We start from the raw sequence: 14,196 nt of genomic DNA on the forward strand, positions 1-14,196 counted from the left end.
CAACTTGCCAAAGAATAAAACTGCCTCTCACTTTTTCTATACCCTACACAAAAATAAACTCAAAATGGATTAAGGACCTAAACCATTAGGCCTTGAAGAAGCCTATCAGAGGATATTGCAATATCACCTGAGTTCACTGCTTCTGTCTAGCCCTGACAGTTCCTTCTCTGAATACATATCTGTTGATAGGGCAAAATTTGCCTTTTTCCCCCTAGCTTTATTGAGATATAATTGACATATAACGTCTCATAAGTTTAAAGTGTACAATGTGATGATTTGACATAGGTATGTATTGTGAAATGTTTGCCACAATAAAGTTAGTTAACACATCCTTCAATTCGCAAAATTACCTATTTGTTGTTGTTATGGTGATTACATTAAAGCTTAGAGTTGGGCAACCTTCAAGTATATAATGCAGTATTATTAGTTATTATCATTATCTTTATTTCATTTCTCTGTACAGCATCCCTGTGAGATGTTATCACCATTTGTGGCTATGGAAAGTAAGAGGTTGTTCAAGTGACCTGCAGGGACTACAGATTTAGTTTGTGGGTTGAGTTGGGATTCATCCAGACCTCTATTTGATTCCAAAATCCATCATCTTCTTACTATAACTGGTAGATTTAAGATCTCTGCATGACTATGGTTATCAGATAAAATACAGAATGCCCAATTGAATGTGAATTTCAGATAAATAATGAATTTTTCAGAATAAGTATACCCTACTAATTTTGAAAAGTGTAAGTACACTTCAGTATTAAGTATAGCCACCATGCCGTACATTAGATCACTGGAACTTATTCACCTTAAAACTTAGTTTTTACCCTTTGACCAACATCTCATTTCCCACACTCCTTAGCCCCTGGCAACAACTGTTCTACCCTCTGTTTCTATGAGTTCAGCCTTTTTAGATTCTGCATATAAATGAGATCATAAAGTATTTGCCTTTCTCTAACTTATTTCACTTAGCATAATTCCCTTAAAGTCCATCCAGATTATTGCAAATTGAAAGATTTCCTTCTTTTTATGGACAAATAGTATTCCATTGTGTGTGTGTGTGTGTGTGTGTGTGTGTGTATCACATTTTCTTTACCTATTCATTGATCAGTGGACAGTTACATTGTACCCATATCTTAGCTATTGTGAATGCTGCAATAAACATGAAACGGCAGATATCTTTTCAATATGGCAATTTTGTCTTCCTCAGAAATATACTCAGAAATAAGACTGCTAGTCATTTGGTAGAAATCTTTTGAATTTCTTGAGGAACCTCCATACTGTTATCCACAGTGGTTGTACCAATTTACATTCTCACCAGTAGTGCACCAAGGTTCCCTTTTCTACATACCCTTGCCAAAATTTGTTCTCTCTTGCCTTTTTGATAACAGCCATTCTATCAGGTGGGAAGTGATAGCTCATTGTGGTTTTTATTTGCATTTCCCAGATGATTAGTGAGATTATGTCCTTGTTGGCTTCAATGTTTTGTCCTTGTGTCTCAGCTATTGTTCCAAAATCAACTTCCTCAAGTTCTAGAGTCACTAAAGGTTTAGCAATACAACTGTGTAGTGTACCAGGATTCAATTTATAAATCTAGATACTTCTATTATTCCACAAATGAAACTATTACATTCTAGGCCTCATGAAACTTTTCTTTCTTTCTTTCTTTCTTTCTTTCTTTCTTTCTTTCTTTCTTTCTTCTTTCTTTCTTTCTTCTTTCTTTCTTTCTTTCTTCTTCTTTCTTTCTTTCTTTCTTCTTTCTTTCTTTCTTTCTTTTCTTCTTTTTTTCCTTTCTTTTTTAAAGCTTTTATTCATTCATTCATGAGAGACATAGAGAGAGAGAGGCAGAGACATAGGCAGAGGGAGAAGCAGGCTCCCTGTAGGGAGCCTGATTTGGAACTGGATCCTAGGACCCTGGGATCACAACCTGAGCTGAAAGCAGATGCTCAACCACTGAGCTACCCAGGTGTCCCACCTTATGAGACTTTCTTGCAGTCATATTAAAATGAGTAACAAAATGATCACTTCTGCCTATTTATATGTCTGAAATCAATTGGTAAGACCTTTTTGCAGGTTGTCTCAGTTTGCTGGATTAATAATACCTTCCTTTGCCAAGAGGCAACACCACTCTTTGCATTTTCTGTCATTTCTCTAAATATTCATCCCCAGGGATGGGTTGAATGTATCATATATAAGGATAGCAGTGACTGAGACTTTGTTCTGTCCATTTCCTTGTCTGTTACTCTTAACATTTCCCTGATACATCCTGTTGCTTTTACTACTACTCAACTCTGTTGGTATCAGATTCCCTGCTTATCCTGGACACCTGTATGACTTGCTTGTCTTCTTTGAAAGCTGATGTCTGTAGCCGATTGACATAGGTTTATACCAGTACTGATTATTTCTCATAGTTCTGGGGCTGCTAATTCTTTATCATATATCCTGTAAATGATGATCACCCACCTGTGTTTGACCTCTAACTACTCTAGGACTCTTTCCATTGCCAGAATCTTCTTGCTTTTGTCCAATTCTCTCTCTTACTGGCTAGTACTCAAAAGCCTTTCTTTTTGTTTGCCAACATATTTTCTAGGATTTGTTACAATGCTGTTGCTTAGACCCTTATTAAAGTTTTCACATTTTCCCCTAGATCTCTCCTTTCTTGGATGCATAGAAGCCAGGAAGGATGATATTAAGTCAATAGATAGTCCAATATAACTTTAATATGTAACTAGAATGTGGCTGTCTCTGTCAGTTAGGCTCTTTTACTGCATCAGTCCACCATTGTCAAGAAGATTCCTTACTCATTTAGGAATAGGTTGTATCTCCTTAATATTTGACTTCTAAGCCTCCAGATACCTCACTTCCCAATCACTTACTGTGTCAAATATGTCTGCATCTGTCTCAAGGACAAATACAGTAAGGTGGTATAATGCTTTCCCAAGGAGCACCTATATATCATGTGGATTAAGAATGTGGTGTCTCCATCTATGAAGGCAAGGGAAACAAAAGCAATAATGAACTTTTGGAGCTCCGTCAAGATAAAAAGCTTCTGCACAGCAAAGGAAACAGTAAACAACACTAAAAGGCAACCTACAGAATGTGAGAAGATATTTGCAAATGACACCTCAGATAAAGGGCTAGTAGCTCAATAAAGAACTTATAAAACTCAACATCCACAAAGCAAACAATCCAGTCAAGAAATGGGCAGTAGACATGAACAGACCTTTCTCCAAAGAGGACATACACATGGCCAATAAGCACATGAAAAAATGCTCCATGTCACTTGTCATCAGGGAAATACAAATCAAAACCACCATGAAATATTACCTTACACTGGTGAAAATGGCTAAACTTAACAAGACAGGAAACAACAAAATGTTGGTGAGGATGTGGAGAAAGGGGAACCCTCTTGTACTATGGGCAGGAATGCAAGCTGGTACAGCCACTCTGGAAAACAGTATGGAGGTCCCTCAAGAAGTTGAAAATAGAGCTACCCAGTGACCAGCAGTTGCACTACTGGATATTTACCACAAAGATACAGATGTAGTGAAACAAAGGGGCACCTGCACCCCGATGTTCATGGCAGCAATGTCCACAATAGCCAGACTGTGGAAAAAGTCACAGTGTCCTTCAACAGATGAATGGATAAAGATGTGAGATAGATATATATATAGATATAGATATAGATATATATATATATATTACTCAGCCATCAGAAAAGATGTTTAGTGTTCCAGTGAGAGAACCTAATGCAAGAGGAGACACTTTTGAGAACAAGAAGTAAAATAAAATAGTGGTGAAAGAACTCTAGAATTTGAAACAACAAATATCTCTAAAGGTAAGCAACTTTGGAAGCTGAATTGGTGTCACAAAAGTAGAAGCATGCAAACCCCCCTAAACCTAGGCTCTTTATGCTATTTCTGGCACACTTGATTGATACTATCTGACCTATGGAAATAAAGTCCACATCTCTGTAAAAAGTAACAGTGTTCCAACTAAAAGACTATACTCTCTTTCCCTGCTGCTTAGAATGGTATAGAACTTTGAAAGGGAATATAAAGTTTCCACATGAGTTGAGTAGAAGAAAGCATATCGGCTGGGCTGGAGCTAACACTTAGAGATGCTGGCATATGGAACAGGCAACACTCTCCACCCACAGAATCATATGTGTGTGTGTGTATGTAAGTTCACAGATAAATGAGCCAAGCAGACTTAAATGTTACAGAAAGCTCACAGAAAAATTGAAACACAAAGACACTTAAATGTTAGAGAAAGTTCAAAGAGCTCCTAAGTGTCCCAGAATACTTGCATATATTATTTCAGTATCCAACAATTCTCTAATTTACATATAAGCCAAGAAGTCCATTTTTAGAAATTACTGCATTCATTCATTCCATAATTCATTAAAATCCCAGCTATGAATTATCCTTCACCTCACTTCATATGTTGAAGCTCTAACCTCCAATATGACTATATTTGGAGAAAGGGCTTTTAGGAAGTAATTAAAATTGAATGAGATGATAAAAAGCAGATTCCTAATCTGATAGTACTGGTGATCTTATAAGAATGAGAGGAGAAAACAATTCTCTCTCTCTCTCTCTCTCTCTCTCTCTCTCTCTCTCTCTCCACGTGCATGTGCTAAGGAAAGGCCATGTAAGCACATAGCAAGAGGCAGTAGTCTACAAGACAAGAAGAGAGTCCTCACCAAAACCCAACTGTGCTGGCACTGTGATCTTGGACTTCCAGCTTCCAAAAGTGTATAACAATCAATTTATGTTATTTAAGCCACCTAGTTTATGGCATTTCGTTTGGCAACTGAAACAGACTAAAGCGGTCCCTATGGTCAACAAGCTTACATTCCAGAAGTGAAAAGCAAGAAATCCTTCAGCAAATCACCAAATCCACGTATAATATGTCATATAGTCATAAGTTCTGCAAAGAAAAATGAAACAGGAAGAAAAGGATGAAAGATAATAAGGAATGGGATTTTTTTTAAATAAAATATCCACAGATGCCTTTTTAATAAGGTAAAAGCTAAGTGGAGAGTGAGAGAAATTAAATGGAAAAAAAGCATGGAAGAAGTCCCGTCAACATCTGGGGAAGAACATTCCAGAAGGAAACCACAAGTGCAAAGGCTCTGAAGGGGAAGTGTGATGCAGTTTTAAGGATGTCAAGGAGGCTATTGTGGCTTAGTGTGCTTGACAAGAGGAATGGTAGGAGATATATTCGGTGAAGCAGCTGGGATTGAGATAATTGAGAACCTGGCAAGCCTTAGTTAGTACTTTGAATTTCATTTGGGTGAGATGGGAGTTTTGGGAGGACTCCCTTGATCTGATGAAATCTAAATCACTCTGTAGCTGCTGTATGGAACACTGACAGTAGAGAGACAAGGACGCAGGCAGAGAGAGCAGTTAGAATACTATTATATTTGTTCAGGGAAAGACAGTAGATGGCTTGGATCAGTATGATGGCATTGAATGGAGGTCCTAAGAAGTACTTGGATTCTGAGAATATTTCAAGGGAAGAGTCAAGATGATTTGCTGAAAGATTAAACATGAGGTAAACCGAGACCCAGAAATAAACACATTTATCTGATTAACTGAGAGAGGAGAGGAGGTCATGGCATAACATGGGGTCGCAGTGCTTTCCAGAGAACATTTAAAGTGAATAAGAAGACTATTATAGTTGGCCATTTTCTAAAAGAATTTCTGGCATTTGAACTAAATTATTCTTCCTTATACAGTGAGAAGCTTTGTTTAGTCACTTCATCCCATCCTCTCATGAAATAATTAGTGAGAACTGGATATTGGGAAACATGAAAAAGCAAGAAGATTGAGTAGAAGTGCCAGAGAGAGCAAATACACCATGATCCAAGAATTGGTTGGCAACATCTCTATGTGAATAGGAATGGGTTGGTTTGCATTATCAATAATTCCAGAAAGTTAGAAGGTAGCTAATAGAAGTATATGGGAAGTGGGCTTAGATAGTATCAAAATTGGGAGTCCAGATGAGACAATAAATGGCATGGACAGAACATATGACAGGGAATATATATTGTCTAGTAGTATCTAATCGGACAGATATGCCAAGAGTGATGGATAACAGAAGAGAATAAGTTAAGTAGGGTTGGTGAAAAACTAGAGATACTAATGAGCTTCAAATAACTCTGATTATATCACATCAAAGACTGCTTACATCTTTACTCCTATTCTTTAAGACGTTTGGGGAAAACAAGTAATTGGTGAGAGCTAAGTAACTCACAATTGGATAATGAGTGTCTCAAAATCATCAGAAGACAGCACATTGAAAAGAATTTTACACAAAATTTATAAATTGGTGGAACTTAAGGGTTTTGAGAAAAATCCGAGCATGGCTTCAAGGATTTTTGAAATATTTGGGAAGTGGTCCTAGAAATTAAACTTTCTTTCAACAAGCTGATGGAGAGATTATAGCTTGTAGTGTACACTTTAATCTCATTTGGAGTGAGGAAGATAATATACTCCTTAAGCAAATGGCTGGATAAATAGGAAGGATAGATAAAAACTTAGAAGACTATCAGATCAGCCTATTGATAATGATATATTTGATAGTGATAATTGTAGATATGTCTATATAAGTATATAAATAATATAAGAATATAATCTATATGTATAAATGCTCATGTTTTAGGAATCATGTACATACATGAGTGTGTGTTCATGTGGATGCATATTTTGCTGCTAAGTTATATTATCCAATTTATGACAACATGCTACAGAAGATCCCAAACATCCAGAACCCTGGATGCCTTAAGCAATCTTGAGAAAGAGGAATAAAGTTGAAGGCATCGCATTTCCTGATTCCAAACTATATTATAAAGCTTTAGTAATCAGAACAGTAAGGTATTGGTATAAAAACAGATGTAGGAAAGACAGATACTGTATGCTCTCGCTTATATGTGGAATCTAAACAAAAAAACAAACTCATACAGGCACTAAAAATAGTTGGCAATTACCAAATATGGGGGTTGGGTGAGTGAAATGACTATAAGTGGTCAAAAGTTACAAATTTCCAGTTATAAGGTAAGTACTGGGAGTACTTTTATAACTAAAAGTACTGAGTAAATTAACTACTCTCATTTTTGTTATACGTGTTACTAGCTTTTATTTAGAAATCCTTTCACTTTAGAACTCCTAGAAGTGAAAGAACTCCCGAAAAAACATTCTTCCTTAAAAATTTGGGGAGCTATGGAATTTAGGGGAAAAAAGAAAAGAAATAAAACAAGGGAAAATGACTGACAAATTTATTGTTCTCAAAAGGGCCATAGAAAATGGAATCCACAGTAGGTCATTAAACAATCGCTCTTAGGCTTCAGAGGGGGTCTGCCAAGGGCTCTGTCTGCAGAAGAATAAGAACGTAGACATTTCAGCCTGCTCTTCAGGATTGTGGCCTCATTAGCCAAATTCACTGAACAGGACTTTGAAAACCTTTCCCAAAAGAATGAGATACTGTCTTTAAGTTCAGGTTAATGAAAGACAATATACATTTACAGAAGTGTGAGTTTTTAACACAGCTCCAGTTGATGGTGAAGAATTAGAGAAAGAACATATTCTGTTCCTGCGGTCTTAAACAGAAGTGAAGAATTAAAAACATCGAATTTATAAAGCATCCCAGTGCTGACATCATGCTGAAAAGCAGAAGGCAAGAGAGGAGGATTTTCATTTAAGAAAAGGCAATAAATCACGTTTGAATTTGCCACGATTTCTTGGTGAATTATACATGCTTTTACATGACAGTAGGCGGCAGGTATTCAAAAGCTCATAGTAAGTTTCTTATGTTGAGAAGCTATATTGTGAGTTCATTTTGGGTTTATCCCATGAGGTATTTAGCATTTTGAATTTGTGAAATATTAGCTTGTCTAAGACTTTAGTGAATTGAAGGATTTAGCACTAAAGAAACAGTGGTTTTATTTTCTACATAATGCTACATTTTCAGTTGGTAAATGAAAGTTTTATCCCCATGATATCAAATATGTTAAGTTTTTCTCTTTTCAAAAATTTTCCTCACAGTTAATGGACCAGATAAACTAAATCCTAACATTAACTAGCTAGGCCAGCTTCAATTTATTAAATAACTGAAATTCCAAGAGTAATTTTAAACTATTGTAGAAAATGTAGTTGCTATATTTCTATAGCTACTGCTACCTCATTTTTGGCCATTAAAGTAAATATTATGGATAATTCAGAAAACAAATTATTTTTTGCCTAGAATTATTAAACTTATTATATTTAATGGTTAATTTTACATGTCAACTTGTCTGGGCTAAGGGATGCCCAGATAGCTGGTGAAATATTTCTGGCTGTGTCTGCAAGGGTGTCTCAGGAACAGATAAGCATTTGTATCAGTAGACTGCGTAAAGAAGATAACCCACACCAATGTGAGCAAGCATCATCTAATCTATTTAATGTCTGAATAGAACAAAAAGGCAGAGGAAGGCCAAATTCACCTGTTTGAGCTGAGGGTTCCATCTTCTCCTGCGCTTGGACAGGGCACTTTTGTTTCTTAGACTCTTGAATTCAGACCAAGAATTATGCTGTTGTTCTCCCTCTTTCATTCACACCTCACCCCCTAAATCCTCAGGCTTCAAATTGTATCATGGGCTTTCCTGGTTTTCCAGATTGCAGAGCGCAGACTGTGGGACTTCTTGCTTCCACAAGTACGTGAGCAAATTCCTATAATAAATTTCCTCATATGTTTATATATATAATATATATATATTATATATATATATCTTATTGTGTTTCCCTGCCTAATACATTGTGCATTATAGAATTAAAATAGAATCAGAGCTAAATGGATGCTTGCACATGTTCAGGAGGTCCACTGCCTTGTTTTTAAATAGGAGAACATCTACATGCTCCACTATAACAGACGGAAGGGAAGTATAAGCAGATAAGTTAAACATACTTGGATCACTTCAGTGATCTATTGATCAATGATCAATATCTAATTAAGGACATAGCTGTCAGAATGTAATCATAATAATAACTCTGGTTCTGTTACTGCGCAAAAAGGAAGGAAGACAAAAGAGGGATGTTTAATAATGTTACAAAATTTTCAAGGTGCGATATCAACAGAAATATTTTCAAGCCATATGCTGAACAGGATGTAACTTTTCCTTTAAAAAAAGAGTTAAAATGCTTCTTCTTTTTTTCAGAGCAGATATTTTGAACGTTACTTATAAAGAGGAATATAGAGCTAGTAATAACTGGGTAACAAGTCCGGAAGCTCAAGTTAAAGAGAGACAAATAGCTATAATGTTAAACACCAAATGTGATTATCAAGTAAAACATGTAACCAGAATTCAACAGAACATATGCTTAGAAAATCAAAATGTTGAATGCTTTCTCAACTTTTCAGTACTGACTTTTCAGTATGTGGCTTTCTGTAAGTTCATGTGCAAAGACTGATAGTCACAAATACTACAAGATGATTAAGTGACAACCCAATACAAAACCTTGTAGGTTAAATTACATAAGAAGATCAGCAGAACCTATGAGAAGAATCCAAAACAAAGGGAAGTATATACCTCTTAACCACAGTAGCCAGTGATTATCACCAGCTTCTCCCTGAGGAAATGAGAGGAAATGTACTAAGGGACAGAGGAAGAGAACTGGGTCCCCATCTCCACCTGGTCCTTTCTTAGAAGGAGGCCCTGGTACTGGTTTGTGATGAAAGGCTGCACTATCCAGGTATAGACCTTGATGACATGATTGCAACTCCTGTTGTATGCCAAGAGGTCTTCACTTCCCCTGAGGCTGACTGGGCGGAACCAGTCAATAAGATTCAAGATTTCTCCTCAAAACTTGCTTACTCTCGGTCAAGATCTATACTTATGTTTGATGCAACTGAACAGACATATATTTTATATATGTTTATTATATATTTATATGTAATATGTATATAAAACATATAATAATATTCATATCATAAATATGACTTTGAAAACCAACAAACCATCCTGTAATTGGAGGCCTGGTGAACTGGTAATAATTAGTTTCTTCAAAATACAGCAATCTACCCACATTCTAATTTGGCTTCTTTATGGTTCCTTTTATCTTTAAGAATGTGCAGGACTTTGAGACTCAGGTAAATTCCACCTGAATTTAACATGTTCCCCAGTGTGCTTGACCTCTAACACAACTGTTTATATAGAACACATCATAAAGGCTATCACAGTTATGATCTTTCTTGTGATCAAGTCCTTCAGATTCTATACTTCTTCCTCTCTTCATAGCTCTTGTCCCATTCATTGAGGGAAAACAAATTACACTTAGTTCAAACTTTTCTTTTAAGCTCCCCTTTTGTTTCTTAGGTTCTGGAGAAAAGTTGAAGTTAATGCTAAATTTAGATTAGCTTCCAGGGCCTGTCAGTAAAGGTAAATCATAATATTGTTGTTAATGGCAAGTTGGAAAAGCCGCCCTGCAACCTGCAGGAATCAACAGCAGCTTAACACATATGAGAGGCTGTAGTGGGTCAGGAAAAGCATACCTACTCTAGACAGACTTGTCTTCTGCCTCTTGTGATGATTTTATGATCAATATGGTGCTGTTTGCACTCAAGGTGCAGAGACCAAACCTTTGTTGGACTGGTCAGAGAATGAGGAAGAGAGTGTCAGGAATTCACTGTTTATCCTGACCTGATTTGGCTCTTGGTTATCAGTGCTTACCCCTCTATCTGCAGGCCACCCAGATGGAAAAATGAGTCTGGGGCATGAGATAAAAAGACCACACTTGCCAACCCAGAGACCAAGTGTTTACCTTGTATCTGGTCCCTTTCGTTCTCTCTCTGCTCCCATCCTGCAATTTCTTGTCTTTCTACTGTTTTTTGTTTGTTTGTTTGTTTGTTTGGTTGGTTGGTTGGTTGGTTAGTTGGTTTTGAGTTTTTGCTCTAGGTTTTTCCTTCTCTTTTGCCCAACTTCCAACACAACTCATTACTCATCCTCTGTTCACTAGTTATTCTGCAGAGTCCCCTGGTTGATGAGTGTAGTATACAAAACCTAATCAAAATGTTCCTGCTGTAGAAAGCTGTCCTCTCTCCAGTCTCCTTTCAGTATGACATTATCTTTTTTTAAAAGTGCCTATTTACTCTCTCATAGCAACTACATTACTAAATGCCACCTATCTTTGGTAACTACTATGAGGGTAGAAAAGGGAAAAAAAGTCATAATGAGTCTTATATAATGGTTCTGTTTCAAACTTTATAATTAATCATATTCAAGTATTTCATTAATCTGTATCAACTTCATATTATTGTGGCTACTAAGCTTTTTAATAGTGATGTTATATAATGCTCTACCTTTCTACAGTCTACTTCAATACTTCTTTTGAAATAGCTCACTAAAACAGAAATCCACTTAGGTGTACCTCTTCTTTATTTTTTGAAATATAAGTCATCATGATGGCCAACTTTTTTCTGTTACTCTCTACTGATCAATATTATGGAGGAGGGGTGGTTTGATTCTTCTATATGTTCATTGTTATTCTTACCAATTTTCTGATTCAATAGATAAATTATTGTATTCTGTTCCTGAGCAAATGAGCTATCAAGGATCTTTTTGGTGACTCTAATAAGATAGATAGCTATATATCTGTCAAAATTGTGCTACACAAAGGCCTAGAGAGAGTAAAATATCTCGTAGACAAGATGATTTCAAAATTTTCTACACAGACTAGTCAGTGAGAAGTCAAAGAAAAATGAGGAGAAAATGTCACCAAGTTGAAGACATACATATATTTTCTATCACACTTCTGTGCCATCTATAAAAAAAAAGTATCTTCTTCAATGAGACAGTGAATTCATTTTCACAAGATACAAGAAAAAGGAGACTGAAAAGAGAAAAAAAGGCAAGCTGATGAGTGAAAGAAAGGAAAAGAAAACAGCTCGAAAGGAATGATGGAAGTAAGAAAAAGGGAAGGAAGCAAGGAAATGAGAGAAGAAACAAATGAAGGAGGAGACAATAAAGGGAGAGATTTCCCCTGGAAAATATTAATTTATTTATTTGAGAGAAAAAGAAAGCAAACGTGCATGCACAGGAGGAGGGAAGGATGGAAAAAAAGAGAATCTCAATCAGACTCCCTACTGAGCACAGAATCCGACTCAGTACTCCACCTTGAAACCCTGAAATCTGAGCCAAAATCAAGATCCAGTCATTTAACTGAGTGAGCCACCCAAGCTCCCCCATAATGTATTTCTTGAATTGCTTTTCCCTCACTCATCACCCATTATCTTTGCCTATTTGTCCCAGGTACTGATGCTTACTTTCATTTTCATAGTTATACTAAATAACTTTTAATAGGTATATTTTTGTGGAAATAACAGCATCCTCATACATTACCAAAACCATGACCAAGAATCTATCATATTATTTACCTAAACTCAGAATTTAAAAAAAGAGAGAAAAAGCATACTATCTACTTTAATAATTTGAGAAGAATAATAAAGAGTATATACACATTAACTCAGAGTATAAATTTCATTATACTACCTTGATTAACAATTTTTTACCATTTTTAATTATTTTATTAACAATTAATAAACACTTCAAATTTGCTTATATTTTTGCAGGGGAAACAAAATCATTAAAAATATATGAATTAAGTCCCAATAATACTTAAAGAGTTAATAATTCTCCATATGTTGTCCTCAGAAACAAAGGTGAGAGATTAATTCTGTCCTCAAGTATTAATGGAAAACTTTGAGGACAGAGACAGTAGAAGGAGAACACATGTGATGGAAGGGATGAGTCCAATGGGCAGAAGAAGTGAATGCCTTACAAGGTCTCAGGAAGGTGAATGGAGAGATGACTCAACAGGGGTGAGATCACCATCAAGCAGCAGTACCCACCTTTGTGTACCTCTGTTGCTCAGAGATTCTTTCCCATCTACAGCAAGATTTTTTTAGTGCTTATTCATAGAATTTTTGGACAGTGTAACACTTAGATATCTAAGACAAATGATAATACTGGGAAAATAATATATTGAGCTCTTGTAACCTGATGGCCTGATGTCATTTAACATTCAATCAAGCTAAAAATACCCTTTTATTCTGATTCCTTAGCTTCCAAACAATCTTCTGTGATTCAAATTTTAATGTACGTCTAAGTGCAAGACAGAAAATACACTGGCCAGCCCAGCCCAAGCAAACACACTTGCGTTACAGTTAAATGTTGTTGATATTTTGAACATATGTCTCAATCTAGTGACCTTAAATATGGGAGTCCAAATCTAAGATAGAGACTCACTTGGCTGCAAAGCTTGCTTCAGACTGTGGCAACTTCACAAAGTTAGCTGCCCAGTGAAGTCTCTTAGAATACAGCCAAGGGAGTGTTCCTGGTGACATCACTTTATTTGACATGTGCTGTTTTTTTAGGATTTTTTCTTAATTTATAAAGAAATTGCAGACAATCATAATGCACATATTAGGATGGGTTACTGAACAGGACTGCTATACTATCAACTAATTGAAAGAATTAGGTAATGAGATGCTTAATTACATGAGAGAAGCAGCAGAAAATGCCTGGGAGCCAGGAAGTTCTGATCAAATAACAGGGTGAGAAAGAGTGTGTATGAGAATACTTATTGTTGCATGACGAAACTAGTTCTTCTGGATGAGGGGTACAAAACACAAAATTAAATCATTGAAAATGAGGTGTGACAATTATGAAGACAAATTCAGCTACTTCAAAATAATGCCTAGAGGTAACCATAATCCTAGGTAATAAATACAAGTTGTTTTTGCATATTTTTCCTTCTTCCTTTCTCTTCTTTCATTTCCTCCCTGGTTTACCACATTGTTTTATCCCCTTAAGAGTAAGTATTCTTTTGCTTATAATATTTAACTTTTTTAAGGTACATGTGAGAGTCACTTCACTGTATTACATGATAAACCTCTATTTGGAATTCCAGAAACATCTCAACTCATTGCATGTCTCAATAGAGCAAATTCTCTTATGTGGCCACACACTGACCAATAAACTTTTGGCTGTTCTTTATGCTTTCTGTCAGTAGGTTATTTTTTCTAAGCAGTAAGCTTAGAAAACTGGGATTCATCCTTTTCTCTTTATTCTCTCTCAAGTTGTCAGTAAATGGTTCTCAAAATTTGTTGATGCTCCTTCTCAATTATCTCTTGCATATTCCTCTCTTTTGCAGTTCCTACCTT

The sequence above is a fragment of the Canis lupus genome, chromosome 12 (genome assembly GCF_003254725.2).
Source record: "Canis lupus dingo isolate Sandy chromosome 12, ASM325472v2, whole genome shotgun sequence".
In the NCBI taxonomy this organism is placed as follows: Eukaryota; Metazoa; Chordata; class Mammalia; order Carnivora; family Canidae; genus Canis; species Canis lupus.